This window comes from Anas acuta, chromosome 2, assembly GCF_963932015.1.
Source record: "Anas acuta chromosome 2, bAnaAcu1.1, whole genome shotgun sequence".
In the NCBI taxonomy this organism is placed as follows: Eukaryota; Metazoa; Chordata; class Aves; order Anseriformes; family Anatidae; genus Anas; species Anas acuta.
This window is the reverse complement of record NC_088980.1, coordinates 148026997-148054112: the sequence shown is the minus strand read 5'-3', so window position 1 is coordinate 148054112 and position 27116 is coordinate 148026997. Positions and strand designations below refer to the sequence as shown.

At 46.7% G+C, this 27116-nt stretch overlaps 2 long non-coding RNA genes across 11 annotated transcripts in view; one reads left to right on the top strand and one right to left on the bottom strand.

Moving 5' to 3' along the window:
* LOC137851482 (uncharacterized) overlaps positions 1-27116 on the bottom strand; it is an 88794-nt gene that overhangs the window by 50362 nt on the left and 11316 nt on the right. For 6 of the 10 annotated variants that reach the window (XR_011093231.1, XR_011093225.1, XR_011093230.1 and 3 more), the window contains one exon: positions 21492-21636. The exons of 1 other annotated variant lie outside the window; for it this stretch is intronic. This is a non-coding gene — a long non-coding RNA (uncharacterized lncRNA). Of the gene's footprint in view, positions 1-7761; positions 7906-21491; positions 21637-23417; positions 23590-27116 lie in introns of all 10 variants that reach the window. 3 more of the 10 variants (XR_011093233.1, XR_011093226.1, XR_011093227.1) reach the window with 3 other exon arrangements.
* LOC137851486 (uncharacterized) lies at positions 4760-7379 on the top strand. The gene is made up of 2 exons (XR_011093238.1): positions 4760-5019; positions 7008-7379. It is a non-coding gene; the product is annotated as an uncharacterized lncRNA (long non-coding RNA).

The following is a 27116-nucleotide window of genomic DNA, read 5'->3' as shown; positions in this document are numbered from 1 at the left end:
GGAAAATCAGTCTTGTACACCTGATGCACAAGGATACAAAGCAAGGGATAGCAATTTGTGTCTCCTGCTCTCTCAGGACTGTGGATTCTGGCTTTAAAGCTCTTTTATAGAAATGCTGATCCCCAGGCTGAGCTTGTAGAGATAAGCTGTGCCTCTTCAAGTGGAAGAGGAAATGGATATTTTTTTGCTTGTTTGCTTTCTGCTTTAAATAGTCTCTGATCGAAATCAATAATCTCTACCTATCAACTACTAAAATAAAAGATCCGTGCATCGACATGAACAGCAACTGGGAGGAAGAAGGGCCTTCCTCTGCCAGCTTGGTTGAGCAAAGCACAGCAGCTCCAGGGGAACATCTCCCAGCACTCTCCTACGTACTACTGGCCACATTGTAAGAGCAATTGCAGACTTTTCAGCTTATTCTTCAGCAGACGAGGGGAGGAACCCAAGGTCCAGGTCCTGCAGGAGAGGTGGAGCACAGCCACACCAGTCCCAGCTACATCTCATCTTCTGTGTTTTATGGGGGCCTCGAGAGCTAGAGGAGGGCACGGCACCTGTTGCAGGTTGTGCAGTGCTATGGAACGAAGGCAGTGGAAAAGGACATGTGAGGGTGTCGCACTGCTTGCTGTCAGTACTTCACACAACTCAAGCCATCACACTGTTTTAGAAGCGAGCAAATGCTTTTCTTAACACCTTTCTGAAAACCTACCATGGGAAGCAATGCCTGCTGCAGCTGAGCAAGGACAAGGAGTGCAATACTTTGTAGGATGCCAGTCCTTTTCCTTCATTCTTCAGGTCTACTTTTTGTTCTGCTGTTCACACTCATTTTGGTGGCTGTGTCTGTATCTCAATCCAGCTCAAACTAGTGACTGACATAGCCGGACATCTCACAAACCTGCACCAGTCTGAAAGTCCAATGAAGTGTCTGTAGGTTCATCCTACTGAGAACACCACAGAGAGACCCTTCACAGGGAGGCTGCTGTACACAGTTCAACAAGCAAAACATGCAACAGTGGCAAAAGCACTTCCATGTCAGCACCACTGGGGCTTATGCTTCTGCTTTCTTTGGCCCGCTCTTCCTTTTGGGACATTTTTCCAAACTTAGTGGGGCAAAAGCAGTGTTTTCCTCAATGCAAACCACACCTCCAGAAGCCAGTACAGATCTGTGAGCAACATCCTTTTGACAGGAAGACCCTGGGCTGACGGAGGTGCCAGAAGCCACAAATATTGTTGCTGATTTGGCTTATGGAGGGGGACTTCAGCTATGTCTTACAGGAGGGGTCTCCCATGTCTTACACTGCAATAAAAAAGTTATGCAATGGGTGTAAAATGACTGAATTCGGTTTTGCCTTGGTAACCTCACAACTGAGCCAGGAGATGCTCGACAGCAGATACAGATCACTGCTACCTGGCCATCAACATACGGGAATCATACAGCAGTGCTTCTCCTCCCCACTAAAAGGAATTGGAAGGGCTCATGTTTGCAAAGATTTTACAGTGTTACCAGCACTTCTTTCTACCATTAAATGTATCCAGAAAGAGAAGAATGTCCACTTAGAACAGTTCAAGCTACCAAAACACATTATCTACCTACATATCTGAAGCAGCAACCCCATTGGGACAAGGCTGCCTGGGGCAATAGCCTGAGCTAAGTGTCACATCACCCCTTACAGAGAAGAAAGGGGCTTGGAATTCATTATTCTGAAAAGGCCTGGGTGACTCTCCAGCTCTGCGCATGTTACAAGCCAGTGGGAGGCAATCACTAGCCGTGACAAAGACCCAAATCACAGATCAGGCACGATAAAGAGTTCAGCCGCACAGAAAAGCCCTTTTACGTGAACACGGCTAGAGAACAGCCCTCCCGAACAGCTGACTTCTCCGCTTGCAAAAGAAACAAAAGGCACTTCTGTATCTCGCGCAGATGCAATTACTTTGGAGTTTCACTTATGCTTAGCGGAGTGTGCAACAGCTATAATAAAGGCACAAGGACTGGGCGGTGATCACGGTCCCCGTCCAACGGAGAAAAGAAGCTACAGATAACCCTGAGCGGGAGCCTAATTAACACACAGGCTCAGCCTTTTTGGCTTTTTAATTCCGTAATTCTTTTAATTCCTTACGACAGAATAGACATTTGGTATTTACCCGTCCGCTGGCACTCGCCCAGGTTTCCATCCCTGCCCCTCTGTTCACACCCAGGCGGGCACCACTTCGCCTCCCGCGCCGCCGGCGGGCTCCAACAAGAGCCTCTTTCTTTCCTCGGGTCCCTTACACAGAGGCACGTGGCAATAAGGAAACCATCAGCTCTCCTGCCAGCCCGTGTCTAGCCCCAAAGGCCTGAAAGAGCTCTCACAGGTACGAGAGGGAGTTGCTGCTCCATCTCCAGGGCCACCGGGCTGCATCTCGCGCAGCCTGGTGTGGGGGTTCTCCACTGGGCACTGCTGCAGGTACAAAAATAATCCTTCTGATCACTCTATTTTGGTTATTTATGTTAGACCTATTCTTTAAGCATTCAGGATTTGCTTTGTTACCATAAAGGCTCAAAGCATGCTTTATAGTTGAACAAATGCTGAAATTCTCATGTGACTGCATCTCTTCAGGAGTGAAGGAGTTGTGCTAAAATTATAAAAGTGGCTAACAGTGAGATTAATTAGATCCCATTAAAAAAAAAAACAGCAGACATCAGCTCCTTAATTTAACCAAAGGTAGAACCAACCAACACAAGGCATTTCCTTCGCAGTTAACATTGTTTTTCATCAACCCCCCACAACTGCAACCTCCTGAAATGCCTCCACTGACTTGGGTATGCAATTCACACCATCAAATCCTCCACTGACGCTGCTTAAACAGCACACAAGTAACCCCAGAAGTTACAGATGTGCCCACTCCTGCAGCTGCAATGGCAGTGCTGAGGGCACTGGTACAGCCCACAGGCACACATGGGACCAAGACTGAGCAGAAAGCCCCAGTGTTGGCCAAGTCTGGTTGCTGCAGAAGCCACACCAGACCGTCACATCTTCAGGTCCAGCAAATTGATTTGTTGGTCCACAAAGGCAAGAAGGGGAGATTTCCTACCAAGCTGTTCCTTTTCACCACCCTCCAGGCACTACATCTGGCAATTCATGGCCCCTTCTCCAAACCAGTTCAGCTCACCAACCCGCAGGGAAACCAAACATTGCTCTTTGCTGAGAGTGTTTTAGTGTGTCTGCGAGTAAAGCAAAGAGAAGCAACGGGTTGAGGGCCAAGAAGGAAAAAGACATTTTTAAATCACTGCAAATCACCCCTTCTACAGCTGATGGATTTCAAGTATAGTATTTGGCTCCTTTTAAAGCTTAAATCTCAGCAGCTGCCTCCTTCTCCAAGACCTGGATGGGAGCTGAGCGATAATTGCTTTCTCTGAGCGCTGTCACGCTTGGCTTGAGGTCTGCACTGCAGCCTGGGCACGCACCCGCACCCCCACGGAGCCCAGGAGAAACCCCACATGCTGCGGGCTGGCACACGGCGCAGCTAAGGCAGCCGAGGTGAAGACTTCAAAACATCTCTGGGAACGGCAGTCCAGAGACATTTTGGCAGATCAGGCTCCATTTTCCTGTTACTTTTTTTAAACTCCCATTTATTAAGGGCACATGTTCAATATTCCGTAAATAATAACAGAAAGTGTTTTCAGTCAAACCAAAGCCCATGGAATAATTTGACTCATTTCAGCAACTGCTGGCAAAGCTGAATAAATGCCTACCCGCTGTTATGGGCAGCTCTAATGTGCAGCATGGTGAAGTCAACGGGCACTAGCTCAGGACCCTCTTGAGGTGAAAGAAAATATTATTATTAGGAAAGATTTCATAACTGTAGGATTAAGCTTCATCCAAACATAGATGTGGCATTGGTTTAACTAAATCCATCATGGAAACGTTTTATTTATTGCATCAGTACAGTTGCATTATGAAGTTCCAGCCCAGAGCTCATTCTTCTGCCAAGGAGAGTCCCTCTTCTGCTTGGAGGAAGAGATGCAAAGATTCCTGTCAAGCACTGGTCTCCGTCTCTAGCTGCCCCTTCCCATGCATTTGTGAAAAGAGATTTTGCTCATTGTCTCATACCCACAAAGCCCCCCTTCCCCTACTAAAATCGCTCCCTATCAAGGTTTTAATACTCCTGACCAACGCCAAGTCCACTCAACCTGTTCCCACCACTCTGTTTTCCTCCTGCTTCACATCTGCCCTTGGTCAAGTTTATTGCAGCCACACCAAGGGGAGGAAAAAACAAACACACAAAACCCAAGATGCCTGCAAGCGCGTCTGACTTCTGTGCAACGCTCTCTGAGTTTGCTGAATACAAAGCCTACCACTGGCAGGGAGCTCCAGGGAACCGTCTGATTGCTCCTTGCCCCCCAAGCTGCCTCCCCTTGCTCCTGCACCATGCTCCAGCTGTGCTAGAGGGATGCATGGCCTGCCCTGGGGTGAAGATGCCTGAATGCACTCACCAAACCAACCATATTTCTTGCAATTCAGAGATTTTTTATTTTTTTATTTTTTACATTTTAAGACTGGTTATGTACTGCGCACCTTCTCACCCATTTATCCACCACTAGCATTTTTATATCATCGTGTCACACAGTCCAGACTTGCATGCTTAACGCTCAAGTTTTCTGAAGAGCTTGCATGCTGCTTCTGAAAGGAATTCCACCTGCTGTTGTTCAGACTAGAATGGCCAGAAAAATAAATAAAACCTGGTAGGCTTACTTTACTACTACATTAGCATCTAAAGGCATCAGAGGAATTCCCAGCCGCATACCTTTTGTTCCATGTGAATGCAGCTAGATCCTGTATTCGCCTAGGAGGACTGGCCCATGAATCTCAGCGTATTTTATGAGTCCAAAAGGTCCCTTTTCTTTTACAGATGGCAGTGCCCTGCCAGGTGCAAGGTTCGCTCTGAACATGCCTCACATGAAGCATTGCTGCCTACCTGCGCCTTGCGTGGCCCGGTCAGTGGAAGCACTGCCCCTGCAGCCTTGCCAAGAGAGTGATTCAGGTGAGTGCTCCTTGATTTGCTCCCGCCAAAAAGGAATCAGTAGGGTCATAAAAAGCTGTTTAATGGTAATGTGAGCTCACTGGACCAGGGGGAAAATGCCTGGAGCCTCTACAACTCGTGTGGCATTGACTATCCACAATTTCCACAGCTCCCCTGCCTCAGCCTCAGCCAAAATGTGCACATGGGCTTCTAGCCTCAGGGTGGAGAAAGGCACACCAGCTTGTCTGCCCAAACACCTACGTGTCAAATCCCAGCTGTGTCCCACCTACTGTGCAAGGACATTAACATCAAAAGCAGGTCCGTCTGTCACCCCTGCTGAACGACTAGCCAAGGGGTGGCTGTGAAAAGCTGCTGCCTGGGCCCCCGGCTGCTCTCCCTCCTCCCCAAGACCTGTGTAAGAAGGTAAATCTGATGCTTAAGAAAGGCTGAAATTCCTGTTGCCTGCCCTTGCCAGGGGTGAGAGTCCTGTTTTAGGTTTCTCTACTAATTTCAGTGAAATCAGCACTTCCCTCTCATGGTCACAACCTGCTTTAGGGGTATAGCAAGAGAACAGAAGATCTGTTTTCATGTAGATGGCCATCGTTTATCCCATGAATGGAGAGAGATTATTGCAGGTAGATATAATCTTAACTGAAGCTGCAGCAGCTCCAACCCCTAGGTGCGATCCAGCCTGGACTATTTGAAATTTCTTCCTTCTAAAACGCCACTCGCTCAAGAAACATTTTGCCAACCTCCTTCCTCCTCTGAACGCCCTCCTCTCAGGCACTACGCAGGAGCAAACGTTTGTGGTCTTTCTAGACAAGTTTCCCTGTTTACATAAGATAGCCAACGTAAAACTGATAAAGGGAGATATTTTTCCACACGGTACCTAATCAAACCGTGAAATATATTTGGTGAGAGGAGGTCCCAAGGTTAAAGAACGAGAAAAGAAAGGAGGGGGCATTTTCATGTAGATCAGGAGTATCATAATTAAGTGGCATTGTAACAACGGAATTTCATCTTTCAGGGCTTACAAGCAGTGAAAAAGAAAAATAAAAGTGAATAGAGCAGAGTAAACTTATTCAGCCTCTTCTGAAGGAGATGGCACCTCCTGCCCTCCAGCTGATGGGGCTCATTCGGCAGTCAAGATATCAACTCACGTTTGCCACACAACAAACCTCACGCTCCCACACACTCAGACACCACCTTGTGCTTCTCCAGTCCCCCCAAATCTGTCCTGTGACCCCAGAGCAGCCCAAGCCCACCAGGAGAAGGGGAGCAGCCCGGGAGCTGCGGCGTGATGCCGCGAGGTTATAAAAAGCTGAGGACGCAGCCGGGAGCACGGCAAAGCTGTGCTCATATCACCTTTCACCTACATCCACGGAGCTGCTTTCCCAATCAAACATTACCTCGGAAAAACAAGCCCATCACGGCTGCTTGCCCCGGCAAGTCCCAGGACCTGCCTCGCTATGTCCTCGTAGGACCCAGCAAGCTGAACGATGGCAGGGGGGAAAACCCTATAGCCAAAGCCATCCCCCAGAGCCAGGGGGGCAAAACGGGCTGCCAGAGGGGCTCTGGAGAGAGGGAGGTCATGGGGAAACAGCACAGCAAGGGCAGCACCAGGGATGCGTGTTGGAAAGCCCCAGCTCTCAGGCAAAGCATGAGGGACTCAGGACCTGGGAGCTGGGAGACTGGACTTCATCAACCCGCAGAGGAAAAACATATCGGAAACACATCAACCGCAGGGGAAGCTGCCAGGAGCTACCATCAGGAGGATGTTTAGGTCCTAACCTGATGTTGAGTCTGTCAAAGTGCTGCCTGCCTCCCTTCTTGGACAAGGCTGTTCATGCAAACCACAGGATCACAGAAAGGTTTGGGCTGGAAGGAATGCTACAGATCATCCAAATCCACCTCCCCTCACCATGGGCAGGAACAGTTTTTTGGTGTGGTGATGTGTATGTAGTGGCTGTTAGTAGTGACTGACCATTTCTCCTCCACTTCTCCCCCAGGTCCCAAGCTCTAGGTCCCACTGCAGCACCCTGGGCATCGCCTGCACCACCAGCGATTCCTGCCATGCAGACACGTCCTTCTCTTTCTGGACAGGATGATGTGCTCACTTGAGCTCTGCCATCCAGCAGGATGGACCTCTGATGCATCAGAAATGGCAGAGGCAGCCTGAGAGACGGCAGAAAACCCAATAAATTACCTTAGGTGTTATTTGCTAAGTTTTTGGTCTGCCTATCTGGGTTTAGACTGACAGTATGGGATTATTTTCTTTTTTTGCTACCTTTTAAAAGTGCTTCAATGTCCCTTTGAAGTCCTCCACACACTGTCACTACATACACATCACCACCCCCCCCCAAAAAAAAAATCATACAAAATGCACCACAGCTCTTTTTCTTTTTTTTTTTTCCTGATGGGTAAATTGACGTATCAAAGGAGATATGTCAGACAGACAACGTACGCCTGCAATCACAAGACTGGCAGAACAGTCGGGACTCCTTGGGAACATACTTTCAAGAACACAGTGTAAAGATCCTCATAGATTATTAGCATTTTTTCCTACCTCAAAAGCAGCACAGATGAACAAAGCCAATGAAAATGACCTGGAAACCCATACTGAGAGTTAAAGTGCTGTGGCCTTGATTTTGATCTTGAAATAACCTGGCCCGAGCTCAAAAATCATTTTTAATGTTTATTTTTAGAATGCATTACCTTCAAACCTTCAAGCTTGTCCTTTAAATAGCTTGACACATTTGATACCTTTTCCGTTTTTTTCCATGAGGCTGAAAACACGATCCGTGAAGTCACATTTATCAAGAGACGTGTCCATTATCAATATCTCAGTGAGAACTTTTCCAAGGAAAGATTTGTTCGTTTTACAGCAGATGCAGGCTTTCCCAACACCTACCACCAGGAAATGCATCATGTCAATATCCCAATATGCCAAAGCCATCCTGCTCTTTCCACAGCTACACTAAAGTTTTGGCCTTGAGTTGACAAAGCCTAACTTAGCTTGTAACTCTTATTCTCAATGACGTGGACAAAAGTCAATTTTGAGCTAGAATTTGCTCTCTCAGAACTACTCTTTCACAGAGCTGCCAACCTGAGTCCATTTGGCTACTCAAGCTGGACACAAATAACTTGCTGCAAACAAGAAATAAGTATTTATAGCTACTCTGAGCCCATTTTTATTTTATCTGTGGAGGTCTGACTGCTCTCCAGCAGATTCGGGAACATGCACAGCCTCTACACGTTCCATATGCTACTCCTGTACCAGCACTCCCCCCACTCAGCACCGAGCAAAAAGGGAAATTTCTGGTTTTCTTTTAAGCAAAACCATCACATTGATAGAGATCTGCATGAGTGCAGCAGAGCCGATGTGATGGCATCCTGTCTTCCTTTCTTTTTAGTGTTCATGACGGTGTAAAGCCACTGAAGGGCAGCACGTGGGACTGGGAAAGGACAGCAGGAGTCCATTCTCCTCTGACCCTAATGAAGTGGAACGGAGAGGCATAAATAGCCTCACTTGTGGGGCACTGGGGGATTAGAGACCTTGTGATCCTCAACTGCCTTAACATCACCACTTCCTGCTGCCCTCTGCCTCATTATGCCCCCCACAGCAATGGACCTCCGGAAACCCATGAAATTGCCTTCTAAACCCAAGCCCTCAAGTATCCCCATGGACATGCACAACCTGGAAGCCTGCAGTTCATTGTCCATCATTTTAAATGGCTCAGTTGCATCAATGGAGTCCTATTCATTAGGATGCCCCGAGGCACGCCAGGCACTAATACGTAAGCATCACAGCTCTGCGTATCTAAAGGAACCAGGAATAACTCCACAGAATTTGAACCCTGCATGTGATGCATGTGACGAGCCCGGCAGTGAAATGGATGGTTTTTAAACATAGTAACACAGGAATCACCAGACAGGATCAAAACCAACCACCGCTCTTGCTCAGCATCCGGCCTCCAACCTCAGATGTTCTGGCGCGCAGACCTGCACCCAGCTCCCCCATCACCCACCAGGCATACACAGAGGACCTGCAGCTTAAATCGGCAGTTTGAACTCATTCATCAGCTGCAACCCGTAGCAGTTCCCCTTCTGCCACCAATGGCAAGCCCGGTGGCCTCCAGGAAGCAGAACAGACAGCTGACAGAGATGACAACATGGCTGCATTGCCCTGAGACCACCTGCAACAGCCCTTATAGGTCCATGTAACCACACGGCCACTGATGAAACCAACTTTTTTTTTTTGCAGATATATGCATATACTATCTCGCAGGTAGTTTTCCTATTGTGTTTCTGCCCCAACAGACCTACTCAGACTCTCACACCAGGGTACAATTTCATGTCTCACAGTAGAGGAGGGTGCTGGCTCCCTACCACAGGTGAATCCCAGTGATATAGCTTAGGTGTCTGCTACCCACCGCTCTCCCCTTCATTCCTCTTCCTAGAAAAGAGCAGAGTACTGCCTGTAACCCATTTCAAGTGACTTCAATACACCAAAGTTGCAAGGCATGGCAAGGTCTGAGCTGCTTAACGTGATGTTCTCCCTTCCCACACATCCCAGAGCAAACTCCAGGAGAAGGGCAGCACGGGTGGCTGGGTCTGCAAGCACTTCAGCCACCCCAGGTGAACCTCCCATGAGTCAAAACCTTGTGTATTATGTCACTGTGGTTACGTAGCATGCTGACCTCGACTGCACTGCAGGCTCCCTTATTCAGTAGCTCAGGTGCTGGTTCTGCAAAGATAAGTTCCCGTGACCATCCCGGACGGATAACCCCGCACAAAGGGAAAGCCACGCAGCACGGGGGGAAGCAGCGAGGCACGAGCAGGTTCTGCACTCTAGTAAACAGAGTACATCTGGCGGCAGTGAGTCACTGAGGCACAGCACCAAGTCTCGAGAATGGTCCTTCCCTCTGCCAGGACTGAGAAGTAACAAAGTTGGATGAGGAAATGAGAAATAAAAAAGAAAAAAAAATAAATAATAAAAAAAAAACATCCCACAACATCACATCGTGGTTCATTTATTGTTTCAAACAGCTGCAGCAGAAATTCTGCTTTTGTTTTTGCTGGCTTTTCTTTCTTTTTCCTCCCTTCCACACAAATGAAACGAAGCATGGAAAGCAAGGGCCCTGTCAGCATCCGTTCTGCACTGATTGTTCATTTCTAATGGCGATCCAGAAAGACAGACCTCAAATGACAGCCACCAAAAGTACAACTTGGACAGATAAACTTCTCCCAGAGATAAAGCCCTTATTTACAGCAGAGTACACCCCTATTTCAAACCGTGCTGCTGCAAAAAGCAACTTTAACCATCTACAGCAGGAGCTGGTCCCGACTTCACTGCATGGGTAGCTGGAGTTGCCGTAAACCCACGGTGCAGAGGGGGCCCCTTGAAAGCCAGGTGAACCGTAGCACTGCCTAAAAGCTTCAGTGCTTCACTTCAGCTCCTGTCTTCCCCATTAAAAAGATGCAAATGCTTTAAACAAATAACCGAAGCACCTGCCAGTCTGCAGAAAATTGGAAGCAAAATTTTAATTTTAGCAGCAGAAAGTATATTATGAATGAAAAGATCACAAGGACTGGATCTTCTTAGTCATCGATACCACAATTAAAACCAAAAATAAATATGCCATCAAATTAAATGTACTTTTTTATACCCCGTATTGCCAAACAATCCCAGTAAAGAAGACCCAAACATGCAAAAAAATAGTTTCAATAGCAGCTCCTTCTAGGAACTGCACATTGTTTCTTTCACACAGACACCAAGCCTGGGGCTTGGCTCGAGAGCTGGGGGAAGGTCGGTTTTAGACCATTCCCACTAGAAATTTTGTCAAGCTTTGTGGGTGGACTGGGATCACCCCCACCGTTTCTCCAGGCATTAGGCTTTAGCAATTAGAAGAACCAACTGCATCGCTCTGGCCATTGCCAGAGGCCAGGGATGTCAGCACAGCCAGGCTTCAAGGGCAACACAACTGGCAAATGTCAGAGGGCAAAGTATTTCTGGCAGATTTAAAGAAGATACAAGGCTATACCTGTAAGAGCGGAATACCCTGACTCTAAGATGCCCTATTTGGGAGCTTTTGTTCAAGACAATGCATTTAAACAAAGCCCATCAGAGGAGTGAGCTGCCAGGAGCAGAAGGGGGGTGAGCAGTCACCCTTACTAGGGAGGGCAGGGAGCTGGCTGCATTTAACCTGCCTGGCTCTGAGGGCATAAGATTAGCTTAAATCACTGATAAAAAGAGGAAAGGACAATATTGCCACAAGAACAAATGAGGATAAGCTGTCTATGAACAACTGTGGGCTGGAGCAAAGAGGATGCGCTCCAGCCGCAGTGGGGCAGGGTACCCAATCAGCCTTAAGATGCATCTTGATAAATTTATTAATGAGATTATACCCCTTGGCTGCTCGTGAGGGTAAGAAAGAAGCCTTCATGGTCCCACCAGAATTGTGTGCTCGTGTTGTTCTGCTCATTAGCCACATCTCTTCGTTGTTTTTTTCCTATCCTCTCTCACTTACATGCCACGACTGTTACAGCCATCCACTGTGCTGGGAACTCATTCTGGGCATGGGACAGGAAACTCCAGCAACCCAGAGGTTTAAAAGGTTGCTGAAGAGAAAAGAAGTATTATATACCTGATTTTACAGGTGCAGCAATGAGGACAGAAGCAATCTGTTTCCATAGCAAAGGGACTCACCTCTCAGCACTGTGCATGTATGTAGGATTGACATGAATTACTCACCAAGCTCAAACTACCAGCAGGGACAAAACCACACAGTGACAGAGACATCGCCACGTTACCCACTCCTCTAAGCACTGCCCCCACAACAAGAACAGAAGCTTTCAGCTGAGCCTGACTTTAGTTACCCTTTGCCACCATATAAATGACAAGCAAAGCTCCACCACTCCCACCTATCACCAAATGTTCTTCCTATATATGCTACAATAAACTCCGTACAACCTTGACCTATTTAAGACAGAGGTTGTCCCTACCACCACTCAGCATGTCTCCATCCCTCTGTCGAGCAGCCCCCTGCAGATATTCAGGTTTCCTATCCCCCAAATACTTCCATCTCTTTTGGGGATGTTTTTGGAGATTACCGCTCAATGTTCTTTCGAGCCATTTGTTTTCAAAGGCACACCGATAATTTGCCTGTACCTCTGACAGGTTTCCAGCTTTCAGCTCTGTATGTTTAGATAAAACCGACATCCAGAGTTTAGCCTTTCAGCTGCAGATTTTCAATGAACAGTTCTCGACTAAGGCAGTAAATGCGGCTGCTGCCTTGCCAATGTGTGACACCATTTCCTACTGGACAACCCTGTGGCTGCTGCACAAGCACCAGTATGTGCGAATTGATTCATTCCTTGTACTCCACTGCCTTCTAACGCAATGCCTGATTGTGGACTGCGAGGGTTTTCATGGGATCAGTGGGTTTATACCAGTTAGGACACCCTCACCTCTCTGCCTGTTTGCTGAGCCCATCCGAGGTGCCTGGTGAAGCTGGGACTCTGGCTTTGCCTTCAGGCTCTCAGCCAAGCAAGGAGGAAGACCTGGCTGTATACAGGCACGGCTGCAGCACAGGCTTTACCCAGGCTGAAACAAATCCCACTGGCACTTTTACATGGGTAAAAGACTGAATGCAGGCAGTGCCCCAGCAACCATAATAACCCACAGGGGCAACTATCTGGGGACAAATCATGAGCCATCCCACAACAAGCAAAAAAAACCTGGGTAAATCCCCTAAAATGTTCCAGCCACAGCTGTTCAGGAATAACCAAGAGAGATCTTTTGATCTTTTAATCCAAATTAAAGCAGCACCTGAATTTACTCTCAAATATAACAAGCCCAAGCTTAGGCAGGTCTTGCTGTGCTTGGCAGGGTTGTCCCAGGCTCTGGCAGCCGGGTGCCCGTCTCTTGGAAGAGCAAAACCCCATCCAAAAGCCTCCCCATCCTCCCCGGCAGAAACTACAGCCACCGATAGCCCCAGGCTCCCGAGGATTACTTAATGTTTGGACAAACATTTGGAAGCGAGGAGCCCTGTGAAGGCATTGAGAATTATGCAAATGCGGAGCGAACAGGAAGCGTTGGCAACTTATACGAGTTTGCCCTCATTCTATCAAAGCCTCACAGCAATAATGCGCTTCCCCCCAAGTAAAGCTGCTGGAATCATTTCACCTGCTTTAATGCACTCATATTTAGACATTTCTACATACCAGGAATGCATGAATTAAATCAGCATCTCCATTTCATGTAGATTTAGTGTAATGGGAGGGGGAGAGATCTTTGCAAAGATCTCATTGCACTTTGCATTTCAGACCCTTGGCCGGGCCCAACTGGATGGATATTTATTATTTACTCCCTGTCCCTGCCTGCTCATATGCCAGGAGTTGCTATCATCGTATCATCATGGGTGAGATCACTTCAGAAGCAGGGTTGGCCTAAACAGGCTGTCTGAGATAGAGACTGAAGGCAGAAATCAGCAGGTTATTATAGAGATCCTATGTCAAAGTGCTTTATTTGACTTGGAAAAGGGTTGTCTGCATTCCAGATCAGTAAAATGTCTGTATCACTACAGGTGGCTAAAAAAAATTGAAGAATTAAATATCAAATTAGTGAAGATTTTCCCTACAAGGAAATGCTTTAGTATTTAAAAAAAAAATATTCCAATTTACTATCCAAAGACTTCCTTTCCCCCTTAAATCTCAAACACAAGGCGGGGGGATCCATACCCAGGACTTGCAAATTCCCCATCCTCACAGCCAAAGGCATACTAGCTCCTTTCCACAGGCAAGAAACCAAGACATCTCAAATTTGCCTTGGCTTGATCTATACTTAAGATTTGCTCGCAGCCTGTAAAATTATGAAAAGAAAATTAAAATGAATATATATAAATATCTCCAAAATACACCCACAGCCCCAGCTATGCTGACAAAATGCAACTGATTTAGAACAAACTCTGTAGAGGCTGGGGAGGGGAGAGATGAAGGAAAGAGAAAAAGATCTTTTTTTGCTGCAGAAGCTTCTTTCCTCCTGGGAACAGGTTTTGGCTGCTCCAGCAGAAGGGATATAGCAGCAAGTAAATGCCCCTGCCAGGTGCCTCAACCTGCAGAGCCACAGGTGATGTCTAGCATCCAAAGCAGCAGTGGACCAATTCCACTAGCCCACACTCACACTTCTCAGCTCCCCATATATGTTGCTTTAACAACAAATTACCCCCTAGAAAATCCTGCTTCCTCCTTTCCTAAAATTAGGCAGCAAACTTGGTAAGGAAACTGATCTGGCTGAAAAATAATGATAGAAAGAAAATCTAAACAACCCATAAGCTTCATACTGTGTGTTATAGCTCTATCAGAGCATTTTTTTGGTGCACAAAGGGCAGTGAAACTTGGATCTGGTACCAGCAATTCCCGCCTACCATGACTGAACTGAGATGCTGCCAGTTTTTCTCTGGGGATAACATTTATCCTATCACCAATTCCTGTATAATGAAAAACTAATTAAGAACACTGTAAGACGAAAAGAACAGCCTCATCTTCCAATGAAACATGAAATTTAAATCACCCACACCTCTTTTCTCTGTCTCTGTGTGCAATGTGTGCGCCCAAGTTTTCAATTTGTGCGCTAACCTTCAAGCAAAGGAAATTATTTAAAATACTTTTAAATGCATGCAGGGCCTAAAACAGCAGCTCTTATTGGTAATATAACATAATTAATGTCACTTACTTACATCATCCAGGAAATTAATCTAATCAGCTAAAATAATACGAGAGCCAAAACTTGGCTCCAAAAGGAGAAGCTGCCCATGGGGGCGGACCAGCTCCGCCACCCACCATGTCACAATTTAACCCCCTGTGACCACCACGCTCTCTTGGCCACATCCTTGGGGATGTCCACTGCATCTCATGCCATCAGCAGTGCTGGTCCCAGGGACTTGGCTCAATGCTCTATTCCTGACCCTATTCAAATGGAAGCAAAGGGTCAGGTATATATTTTTAAATTACTTTTAATTTTATGTATGTCTTTTGGGGAGGGAGGTCTAGTCAAAATTAGTTCAGCAGAATAGGACTCACTGCTCATTCTGAACCTGCACAATGAGAACAGGTTTAGAGAATAACATTTCAAAAGTAAGCTATCCTATAAAAATATGATTATTTAAAGATTTTTTGGGTCTTAGACATAGGCAGCTGTAGGAATATCTCTGGGGAAGTGATAGCTAGTTTACATCAGTGCATTTATATCGCTGAGCTGTGGGTGCTGGGTGGCCATCACCACACCAAGCCTTTGTAAATCACTCTGAGAAGCTCCATGAACAGGTGCTGGTTGCAAAACCGGGGTATTTTAAGGCTCCCCTCCCATTGCCCAGCAGTGACGAATCCACAAGGCTGCTGCCCCCGGTATGTGGGGGTGTGGGTTTGTGGCTGGGGGCAGCACTGCCCAGTGGGGTGGGTCACCCAGATGGAAAGCGTGGGTCCCGCTGCGCTCTGACCAGCCATGAGGACCAGGGCTGCATTTTTCACCGATGAAACAGCAGAGAAAGGGCTCTCACTGCGCCTCCACACATCGGTTCAGCACGCAAGAACAAAATAACAAAGCAAATCCACTCTGTAGTATTAGGGATTATGACTCAGACTTTTATTCCTCCTCCCCATGATTCATTTGGCGCAGCCTCACAGCTCAGAGCCAGAGCACAGACTCAGAGCAGCCTCATCATTTCAGGCTCCCCCCCAAAACAGGGGGGGGCTTTCTGCCATCTCGCTCATCATTAACTCCCCTTTGCAGTCAAGGGTTACGAATTCAGATTTTTCCTTTTCCCCTCTGCTCAGCCAAGTGCTGCACGCCCGAGCCACGTGCCCTTGGATGCTCAGCGCCTGGGAACCCGTCACAGCCCCGTGACCGCCGTAAACACGCGCGGCCCCACAGCCGGCCCCTCCAGCAAGCAGGGGGGGCGCACATTAAACGGGAGACAAACAGGAGGTTACTCGAGGCCAAAGGGAAGGCTGGCTGCAAAATGCTACACAGGAGGCACAGGGAAAAACACCAGGATGGGGACACAGCCTTAGAGAGGTGGTAGTCAGGCAGTGACGAGCAATGTCCCATGAAGTAGGGGGGACCTGCAGAGCTGGGGACAACCCCAGGGTGCCTCTTGTGCCAAGGTATCCCTGCACTTATCATCATACACCCCACCACTCCCATTTCTTTCAACAGCACATTTTTGAGGCAAAAAAAAACGTGTTTTTTGTTTCCACCCCCTACAGTTCACCTGGAAGGTGAATTGTGTCCCACAGCACCCAGCATCTCCACGCAGTGCCGTCTTGGTAGACTACAAGCTGAAGATCAGCATCTAAGCATCTACATTTCTTCACCTGTCTGGAACTGACCCAGTGTGCCCCCAGGACATGTTCAAGTTCAGTGGAGTGCAATTCAGTAGCAGGACGGTGGGGTCACACAGGATTTCTAGCTAGAGAGACCATGCTCTGCATCCCCACTTGGCGCTTTCAGCATTGCAGGTGACAAAGGATACTTTGCCTGGAGAATGAGACCTCTAGAAGCATCCTAACTCAGCCTGCCACCCAGCTTGCATTTTTTAAGCAAAAAGGAATTACAGCTGCAGGACAGACTGCTGGGGAATATGGGGAGAAACACTGTTTTGTGTATTCTATAGCCTAAGCAGCCCCATCCTGCACCCAGCCATGCCGGTGCTGCACAAACACCGAGCACAAAGTGATCCCTGCTGGACTGAAGAAAACAAAAAGCCTTGCAGCCTCTCTGCATTCGGATAATAATAGCAGCAGATGAATTCCACATTTCAAACAAGGGTAAGACATTAAACAGAGCCTCTGTAGGAAGATTAGGTAGAATATAAAAAAAAAATCCTTATGTCCTTGGCAATGAGCTGATTGGCAGCAAAAGCCAATTGGCAGCAAACAGCCTCTTGGTGCCCTGTGAAACCGAGTGTATTAGAGTTCAACAGCTTGCCCAAAGGCTAGGGGCTGCAAAACATGGAGTACAAAAATATCTGTGATACCTTCATCAGGCCCCACTCAGAAACTCACTACATCACCAGGTTCATAGGCATCTGTGAGCTTGTTACCCCACTCTTCCCAGAAAGACGGCGTAAGGGCACTTCAGCAAGCCTGAGATGCCAACGTGAAGAGCACCTCACCTTCTTCAGCACAAGAGGCTGGAGGTTGGGCAAACAGGGCAGGAATAAAACAAAGTGAAGCAGCAGTAAATTGTTTTCCCTGGTACAGCTGCACAGGGAGAAGCTACAAGAACATTAACCCTTTTTTAGGCTCCTACAGGTGTTTTTGAGGCTGAAAGTCAGAAACAAACATTAATCAATGCAAGCAGAGATCGAAGAAAAATGAAAGGGGTGGGGAGGAATCTCTTCCATCCATCCTTTTTTTCTTTTTTTTTTTCCTTCTTTTTTTTTCTCTCTTTTTTTTTTTTTTTGACTTAATGGTTATTTCTGTTCTGCATACTATAGAGGAGCACTGTACAGAGGGACCTGGGAGTCCTGGTGGCCAGTATGCTGTTCCATTGTGGCAAAGAAGGCCAAAAGTATCCTGGGGTGCATTTGGAAGAGTGTTACCAGCAGGACAAAGGAGGTGACCCTGTCCCTCTACTCAGCCCTGGTGAGGCCACACCTGGAGCATTGTGTCCAGTTCTGGGCACACCAGTACCAGAGGGATACAGAGCTACTGGAGCAATTTCACAGGAAGGCCACTAAGATGATTAGGAGACTGGAGCACCTGTCATACAGGCACAGGCTGAGAGAACTGGGCCTGTTTACTTTGCAAAAGAGAAGACTGAGGGGAGACCTCCTCGATGTGTACAAGTATCTGAGGGGACAGTGTTGAGAGGATGGAGCCAGTCTCTTTTCAGCTGTGCCCAGTGACAGGACAAAAGGCACCAGGCACAAACTGAAACAAACAAGGTTCTGGCCGAGTATGAGAGGTGCTCTTCTTTACTGTGAGGTGACAGAGCACTGGGACAGGCTGCCCAGAGAGGTTGTGGAGTCTCCTTCTCTGGAGATATTCAAAACCCGCCTTGATGCCATCCTGCACAACATGCTCTGGGTGATCCTGCTCAGCAGGGGTGTTGGACTAGATGATCATCCAACCTGAGCCATTCTGTGATGCCACTGACTCAAAGTGCAGTTTTCACCCTTTCAAAACAGCCCTTTGACATCAATGTTCCTAGCACCCCACCACACCTGGAGGCACCTCCTCTTGTCCACCACACTGTCTTCCAGGCCCAGACTGCTGCTACATGAGGCAGGTATAAAATAGAGAGACCTTCCAGTAGAAGTTTCAGACAGAAATCTCAAATCCAAAACATTACAAATGTCAGTGAAGCAAGTCTGCATGTTAGCGGGAGACATCGTTCCTCTGTCTTGCTATCCAACTTCAGAAGAAAAAAAAAATCCCATCCATTTTACAGTTTCAATCAAAATAATTCATGTCAACAATCAAGATTCCATTTAAATACCCTGTTTTCTTTAAGAAACAGCTTTTAGACTGATGATTTAAGAAAACTAACATCAAAGTCTTAATTTATTAAAATCTATTAGAATCTGTTTAAAGACATAAGAAGCATGAAACTTCAACAAGCTGTTAGGTTTGCAGCTGATATTAAATTAGGAGGAGCTGTTGACTCCCTTGAGGGTAGAAAGGCTTTGCAGAGATATCTTGACATACTAGAGGGCTGAGCAATCACCAACAATATGAGATTTAACAGGAGCAAGTGCCGGATTCTGTACTTGGGACGGGGCAACCATGTCTGTACGTACAAACTGGGGAATGAGACTGGAGATCAGCCCCACAGAATAGGATTTGGGGTTTTGGTCCATGGCAAGTTGCAGATGAGCCAGCAGTGTGCCCTGGCAGCCCTAAGGGCAAACCTTACCCTGGGTGCCTCAGGCCCAGCGCCGCCAGCCAGACAAGGGCAGGGTTTGTCCTGCTCTGCTCTGAGCTGTGTGGCCTCACCTCGGGCACTGTGTCCAGGTTGGGGTGCCACAGTGTGAGAAGGACACAAAGCTGTTAGAGGGTGTCCAAAGGAGGGCAAAGATGATGAAAGGTCTAAGGGCAAGATGTATGAGGAGTGGCTGAAGTCATTTGAATTGTTCAGCCTGGAGAAGAGGAGAGAGACTGAGGGGAGGCCTCATGGTGGCCTGCAGCTCCCTGATGAGGGCAGTGGAAGAGCAAGTGCTGAGCTCTGCTCTCTGGGGACAGCGACAGGACCCGAGGGAATGGCATGGAGCTGGGACAGGGGAGGGTCAGGCTGGGGGATAGGGAAAGGGTCTGCACCCAGAGGTGGTCGGGCACTGGGACAGGCTGCCCAGGGCAGTGGTCACGGCACCGAGCTGCTGGAGTTCAAGAAACATTTCTACAACGCTCTCAGACACATGGTCTGATTTTGGGGTGGTCCTGTGAGGAGCCAGGAGTTGGACTTGATGATCCTTGTGGGTCCCTTCCAACTTGGGATATTCTATTTTGCTCTCTTCAGTGAGTTAAAAGGTGCTGTTTTTCAGTATGCATGAAACATGGGGGCTCGGGAAGATAACCCAAGTTTTACCAACATATTTTGATGTCCTGACCAGCAGGTAAGCTTACACACAGATCTCATCTTTAAAACACACCATTTCTGCTATGTGGGAAAAAAGAGGTGTTTAACAACATGTATCCAAATAACTAGTGCAGAGGGACTCTCCATTTCTACAAGAAAAAGACAAAAAAAAAAAAAAAAAAAAGAGAAAGGCTGTTCATTTTTCTCTTCTCATGGATGAGCAGACACCTGTGTAAGGACAAGAATTACTCACTCTGAAGAGTCGAGAGAGATAAGGCGCAGATTTTCTGAGACATTAAGGACCCAAGGACGGCATTAGGAAGCTTTTCATGTGACATCAGACATATCCAATATCTAAATAACATTTTTCACTGACAGAATCACCACAACATACTGAACCTGACTCACATCTTCATGCACTCGGGGAAGCCTACTCTATCATAACCAAATTATCATTTACTATTGTCCTATTTTGCAATAAAATCCAGCTGCAATATCGCACCATATTGTGGGAAGACAAACACACATAACAGTTAGATTTTTCACACTTCCAGTATCAGTGGCAGCAAAATAAAGAACAGTAATCTGAATAATATTTCCTAGAAAGAGCTCTCACATGTAATTAGTTTTTCTAAACATTATTTCCTTACTTGAATTGGCATGTCTCTTACATAAGTGTTATCTTACATAAGTTAGTGACCTGTCTAGAGAAACACCTCACCCTGTAACAGCCACAGGGTAATTACACCAACAGAGGAGGCAGTAGAAAGCATTTACAGAAGGATGAACACTTGCTCCAAAAGGACAAGCAGGAGCTGGGAGAAGACAGGAAGGAAATAATGAGAGGAGAGAAGGTACTTATGAGTATGAATCACGCATATCCCTAGACAGACATCCTTCCATTAATGATGAATATCCTAATTCCCCTAAATAATGCAAGGAAAAAATGTTTAATCATTTAAAGGTATCATCAATAATAAATACGTCAGTTCCATATGCTACCATCACTGTTCTTCCCTGCTCAGGAACTGTTTTAAGGAAAAGACTAAAACCACCTTTCCATTTTGGAAAGATGCTTCAATATCACAGCCACGAGAACTAAGGAAGTACTTGAGACAGAGAAATGGGAGGCAGAGCATGCTCACACCCTGTGCAGAGGAAAACCTCGTTATACCATGACTGCCATTCCTATGTGATAGAGGAGCAATGGAAGCTTAGTTCTCGTCTGCTCAGGGAAAACATGCACAAGCCCAGATATGCACTGAGAGTTTGGCTCACCTCCAGCCAGCTCCCAGGGCTACCCCAGCAGCTTTTCCACAGTGGACCTCACTGAGAGCAAACCAAGTGGATGCTCTCAGTCTTTTGGCCACCCCACCATGAGCAAGGAAGCAAGTGGGATGTGGGAGGATTGAGGGCAGGACCAGGACACGAGGTGACAGGTGCTCAAGCACAGGGCATGGAAAACAGCAAGAAGAGATGTGCAGGGCAGCTGCACTCCAAGTTTCCAGGGTCAGCTCAGAGAGCTGCCACATGCCAGCTGCGCCAGCAAGGGACACAGCCAGGGGAAGGCACCCATGTGAGGACAAGCACAGATCCTGGGACAAAAGGAAGGGACCACAGGGGAGGCAGCATATCCACTGCCTGCAGCACCATAGACCTAAGAGTGACTGCACAGGGCTCCAGAAGCAAGACCATACACGAGGGGTACAGAGATGCTACGTGTGCACTAAGACCTGGTCTGCACAGGGAGAAGTAGGAAACAATACCTTTTCAATACTACATTTCTGAGGAAGAGCAAAATGCATTTTAAGAGCCCTAAGCCCCATTGCTGCAACACTGCCAGCAAAACACACCATGCTCAGGGCAGAGCCCCTCCACATCCCCAGAAAATCCTGCAGGTTTCCCAGCTCACCTCAGCACGAACTCCTCTCAGCCAGCCACCATCTCGTCAGAGCTCCAGTCGCACCCTCCCCTTGGTATGGGCTGTCCTGACATTATGTTCTGTCGTGATGAAATCATTATCTCAAGGGCTGCTGCTGCCGTGGCACTCCCAGTGACTGAAAGCAAATGAAACAGATAAACTGTGCAGAACCGCTGTGAAGAGTGACAGGTGTACGTTTTTTGGGCAGTCCTACTTGCCTTAGCAGTATGGGAGAAGGGTAAGGAAATAAGAGGTCAAAACCCTGAAAAGACACCATATTTCCAAACTGCGAGTACATTTTCCAGAAAATCCTTTCCCCTCCAAATACAGGATGGGTGTAGGAAGCAAGGGAATCAGGTTTCATAGAAAAAAAAACAAAACAGTGCAAACTATGCCAAAGTACTTTACTGGAATCCCTAAAATAAAGGAGGGTAACCACCCTCAGGGAAGATCTAAATCCAATCCTTTAGAGCCATGTGAAGCATGCAGTGTCTCACAGCAAGAAAACCAGCCTGCTGTCTCTGCCAAATTTCTATCAGGGTTTGGGGTGGAACAAAAGGTCTGTGCCACCAAACCTTGATATGTATTGTTTCAACTTTTTCTCTTTTCCCTTGGAGTCACTCTTCCGATTCAATATCTGTACTATTTTAAGCAACTCTGCTAAAAAACATGATTGGGCTGACCATAAAAATCTTTTCCACTGGAACAAAGATTTAAACCTGTGACTCAAAAAGTCTTTACAATGGGGGGCTGATTATCAAGAGGACCAGAATATCCTCTTATTAGAAAAATGTTCACTGGTCTTTCCTGAACCTCATGCAGTGGTATTAACTCAATGGCTTGTACAGTTGCATACAGGCAAAAAAAGGCTGTTTTCGAATCAGGGAAAAATGTGTGTTGTAATAAAGCAAAAGGAGCACATATTTGTGTATGTGAATGTGTGCATGTGTATCCATATATGCACATACTTGCATAAACACACACATCCTTCTGATTACTGTCAGCAAAAGAGATATATAGAAAAATATGAAATCGGAGAAAACAAGGTCGGAAGGGATCAAAGGACATACTCCACCTGCTTGCCTGAAGAAAAACAAGCCTAATTAAGACTTTTCTATAATTATTGTTTCTTTATTACAGTAGCAGGTGTCATGGGAAAAATAAGGGCCCTACTTAAGTTCTATGAAAATACTTAAGGCAATTTTAAAGAGATCTAGAGAGGAGTACTAGACTTCAGATAAAATTAATATAGGGTACTCCTAAAGGAATAAATCAGTTTATATTATATATATATTTTAAAGTCTTATTTATATTGGTACAGTATTCATATACAAATCAACTATTAGCAAAGGGACAGGGTGCACAGGTTGGGCAGCAGCAGAGGCAGAACCACAGCCCAGGGCTGGGGAAGCCCAATAGTGCCCATAAGGAAATGTTTCCCAAGCACCGAGCACACAGATGTGGTGTGAACTCCCCCAGATCCACCACCAAATCTCCCTTCAGCCTCACCAACACAGGTAGCTGTTTCTGCTCTTTCACACTACACCTCCATGCCATGACAATTTCACCAGTTTTTCTGCTGGTTTTTGGCTGGCTCAGTTTGCCACACTGCTTGAGCTGCATCTATCACTACCACAGGGCTTTGATACCGAAAACGGTCAGCACGAGGCCACTGAAGCCACAAAGATGACGGAAGCGAGGCAGGTCTTAGAAAGGGCCCCACAGCTCCAACGCCAAAGGTTGAGATAGATAAACCAGGGCAGCAGCACACAGCCTGAGAAACCCTGCCCTCTTTATCAAGCCTTGCTGACAAAACATCAAAGGAAAGTATGCATAAAATCCACAGTTTGCTGTTACACAGAAGGGTAGATTAGATTTTAAGGCAGCAAGTAATCAGCAACAAGCCTAGGAACTCACTTTATAAATGTCAGAGCAGCATCGTGTAATAGAGACTTCTGTCACACTCACAGTGACCTGGATCTGAGCTAGCACCCGTAGAGGAAAAGTTCTGGAAGACTTCCTATCCCATTTCGTAAGTCCTAGAGCCAAAGTCTGGTCTCCTGGCAGGCAGAGAGAACATATGCAGCAACTGAATCCAAATTAAAAATAAATAAATAAATAAAAATTACCATGGGGATCAGAGCACAGTATGTAAAACTTTTATTTACAAGTTTTCTGGCTGCTCATTTATCAGCAGAATTCACTGGAAAACTCAAAGGCAATCAGGCAATCATCCTTTCACAAGCTTGCTTTGCTCAGTGTGGCTCCTGCACAAAACTGTATGCTGAAAACATCAACAGGGTGACATGAGCCGATTGCCTCTCGAAGCAGCTGCAACATACGTTCCTCTTGCTATGTCAAAAAACATCTCTCAATTTCTACAGTATGCAATAATTATTTTGCTAATCACAGGGTGCTCTGCGCTTCTCAAGCTGAATTATTATTATTACAGTTGGCTCAGCTGCAAACGCGTCTGCTTTCCAAACACACAGCACTCGGCTGAAAAAGAGGGGTGGGGGGGCTCTAATCCTTCACTGGCTGCAGCACAGCATAAACCAGTGAATGGCATTCCAGCATGTAATTTCTTTTAACAGGAAAAATAACGTCTTTCAGGAGGTTTTCCATTTTAAGTCAGAACAGAATTACCACAAAAACAAGGAAAAAAAATACTGGGCAAGGCAACATAACACTTACTATGTCCTTCTTTCAATTCACCAGCTCAGAGCCATACTTATCTCTCAACTTCAGCCTAGAAACATATTTCATTTAGAAAAACTTTGTAGCTGCTTAAAAGAGACACTGAAGCAGCAAAGGCCACACACTTAGATACTGAGGAGAAAAAAAAAAAAAAAAGAGAGAGAGAGGGGAAAAAAGATTTATCTGTCTAGATGCTGTAAGCTAGCTGAAATCTGCCACCTACAACTCATAAACAATCTCTCCAGTGGGCACGCATGACTTGGGCACATGCCAGCCTGAGCTTGAAATGTTGTGGTAGAAAACGATCTGGTCTGGCCAATTTCTAGCCATCTATTTCACTTTCACCCACTTTCTTCTAAAACATCTGGCTTTGGCCAGGGCCAGCAACAGGATGCTGTATGAAAAACAGGAGCATCTGCCCCACTACTGCAGGTCTGTTGCATTTGAGCCCAAAACGTAGGAGGAGCAGGAGAGCAAGCATTGCCATCAACACTAACCTGGAACAACCCCGGACGGTGACAGCTCTGCATTAAGTAGATCGGGCTTTTAAAAACAATTCCTCCTGCCAGGCTACCTCAGACATGACTCGCTCCTTATCCGTTTCAAGGCAAGGTCTCTCTGCACCTCCCATGTCAAACAGCCCCATACTGAAGGCTGCAGCTGGTAAAGAAGTTCACGTGTTATTGCATGGGGATGTGGGACCGACAGCACCACCAAACTCTTCGTTAGATAAACAGTCTGCTGCCACTCTGAACTAAACCAGAGCAAAAAAATCTCATTCAGGCATGCAAGGGAAACAGGATCAGGCCCCAGGGTCTTGAAAATAGAAATTCACCCTAACAATTGGCACTAACTGGTCCTTGTGGGCAAGAGTCACCAGAAAGATCAAGTTATGGATGTGTCCTGAAATAGCCCCTTGCCCAATGGGGGCAGAGGTGGGTAAACAGGACACATCACAGCTTGGAGAGGAGTCTGCACTGCAGAGACATTCAGAAAAAAAAAATGAAGAGTCATCCTGAGTGAAACATAACACTCAGTGTTTACATCTCGTTTAAGAAGTCTCACATATTATCAGCAACATGAACTGTTGGGTCTGGAGCTTGGCTTCTGGGCATTCACCCTGCTGATACCCCTTAAAATTTTTGTGATCGCGTTACATCTTCCCGAGAGGCGACTGCCACCCAAATGATGAAAGCCCCCTCCACAGACACGCTTGCATAAACCACGCTTGTTAGAGAGATCACCCGACCTGACCTCCGAGGAGTGCGGGCTGAGCACGTTCAGGAATTGCCACCCGTTGGAGAAATGCTCGGGCACAATTGCCAACGCCGCAAACAGCAGCCTGGAAAGCGCTGGCTTCCCAGCACGGGAAATGCAGTGCTGAGTCCTGGGATTTTTTGGAAAAAAACAGCTGTGCAAGCAAAGCCATCCAACCGACTTGCTCACTGCCCTGGGCCCACGGGGCTAACGCAGCCAAGAATAAAACGCCTGCCACAAAGTGATATTGAGCATGTTCTTCAAATTGCCAACATCAAAGCATTTCCGAATCTCAGATCCCTCTGCTTCTATAATCAGAAGCAGTCAAAATACTCAGCTTTATAGCCGACAAGTCAAACTAAAAGACGCTGAGCTTTACAGCTCTCGCTGCTTTCATGGAAATTGCAAGTGTTGTACAGGACGGTGCCTCGGCTCTGTTTAAAATTCCCTCTGCTGCCCATGCTGTGGGGCCGGCACTGCCATGTGCTGTCCCCACACAGCATTTTCTTGCAGGGACATGGTCTGATCAGACAGATCGAGCTGTTACCATCACACACAAGCCAGCCTGCTCAGCCGCTGGCACCCCCAGGAGCCCTCTGTTCCTGCATAGCACCGGACCAAGTGGCTGAGCCCAAACCGGGGCCAAATCCTTCAGGAGGGGGGGAAACGGATTCAAAACCAGGGTGGAAAGCCCCAGGCTTGCAGCAAGGCGGAATGCCATTAAAATTAGCAGCAGACAGATAAGGGAGCTAATTGCTGGAATGCAGGCCCAGAGCTCTGAGCACAGCCTGCAATCATCAGCAGTGTAGGGAAGTAGCACTATGGCCATTAACCCCACTTATACCCATCAGTTCTTACCATCAGGTCTGAGGTGCATTATACTCGCTTAGAAGCTGCAACCTGAAGTCAGTAAGAGAAGCAAAAATGGACAGGTTGACACTCATTTACAGAGAAGAGAAATGGGAGCAGCTATTCCTTTTTTTTAACTCCTCAGGCAGCAGCTGGCTCTCAGGGGCATGCAGAGATGCTACCAGGATGCTTGGCCGATCTGTCTCTGAGAACGTACCAGCCGCACAGAAGAGAAATTATAAAGAGGAATTATAAAACACCTTGGAGCAGAAGGAGGCAGAAACATGCAGGGTAAAAGGTAAGCAATGAATAGCCAGAATAGGAAAGAAAGAGGAAAGAAGGTAAGAAAAAAGGGAAATACTCATATGAAAAACACCACAGGCATAAAATTCTAACATGAAGTGGAACAGAAAAAGAGAAGTGGATGGAAACTAAGAGGAGGAAGCAACTAGAAAGTTAAAGCAACAATGATTTCACAAGTGTTTGCCTATATAAACATTCCTAAAACATACTTAGATATAGATACAGATATATACATACACACCCAAGCAGAATTGTGTTGTGCTTTACCTGTGTTGCCCTGAATAGAAGTTAATGCTTTACCACAGGCCTCTGACAGACAGGTCAGCACAGACAGCTTCCACAGAGAGGTGTTTTTTTTACAGCAAAAGCAACACAGAAGCCATGTAAGAAAGCTCACAGCAGGGCAGCATGTTTACAGCTGCCACATCAGGCATGCACAGAGAGCCACGGAGGGCTATCAGTGCTAATATTGGCATTACATATAGCACCACCGAGAGCTTGAGATACCTG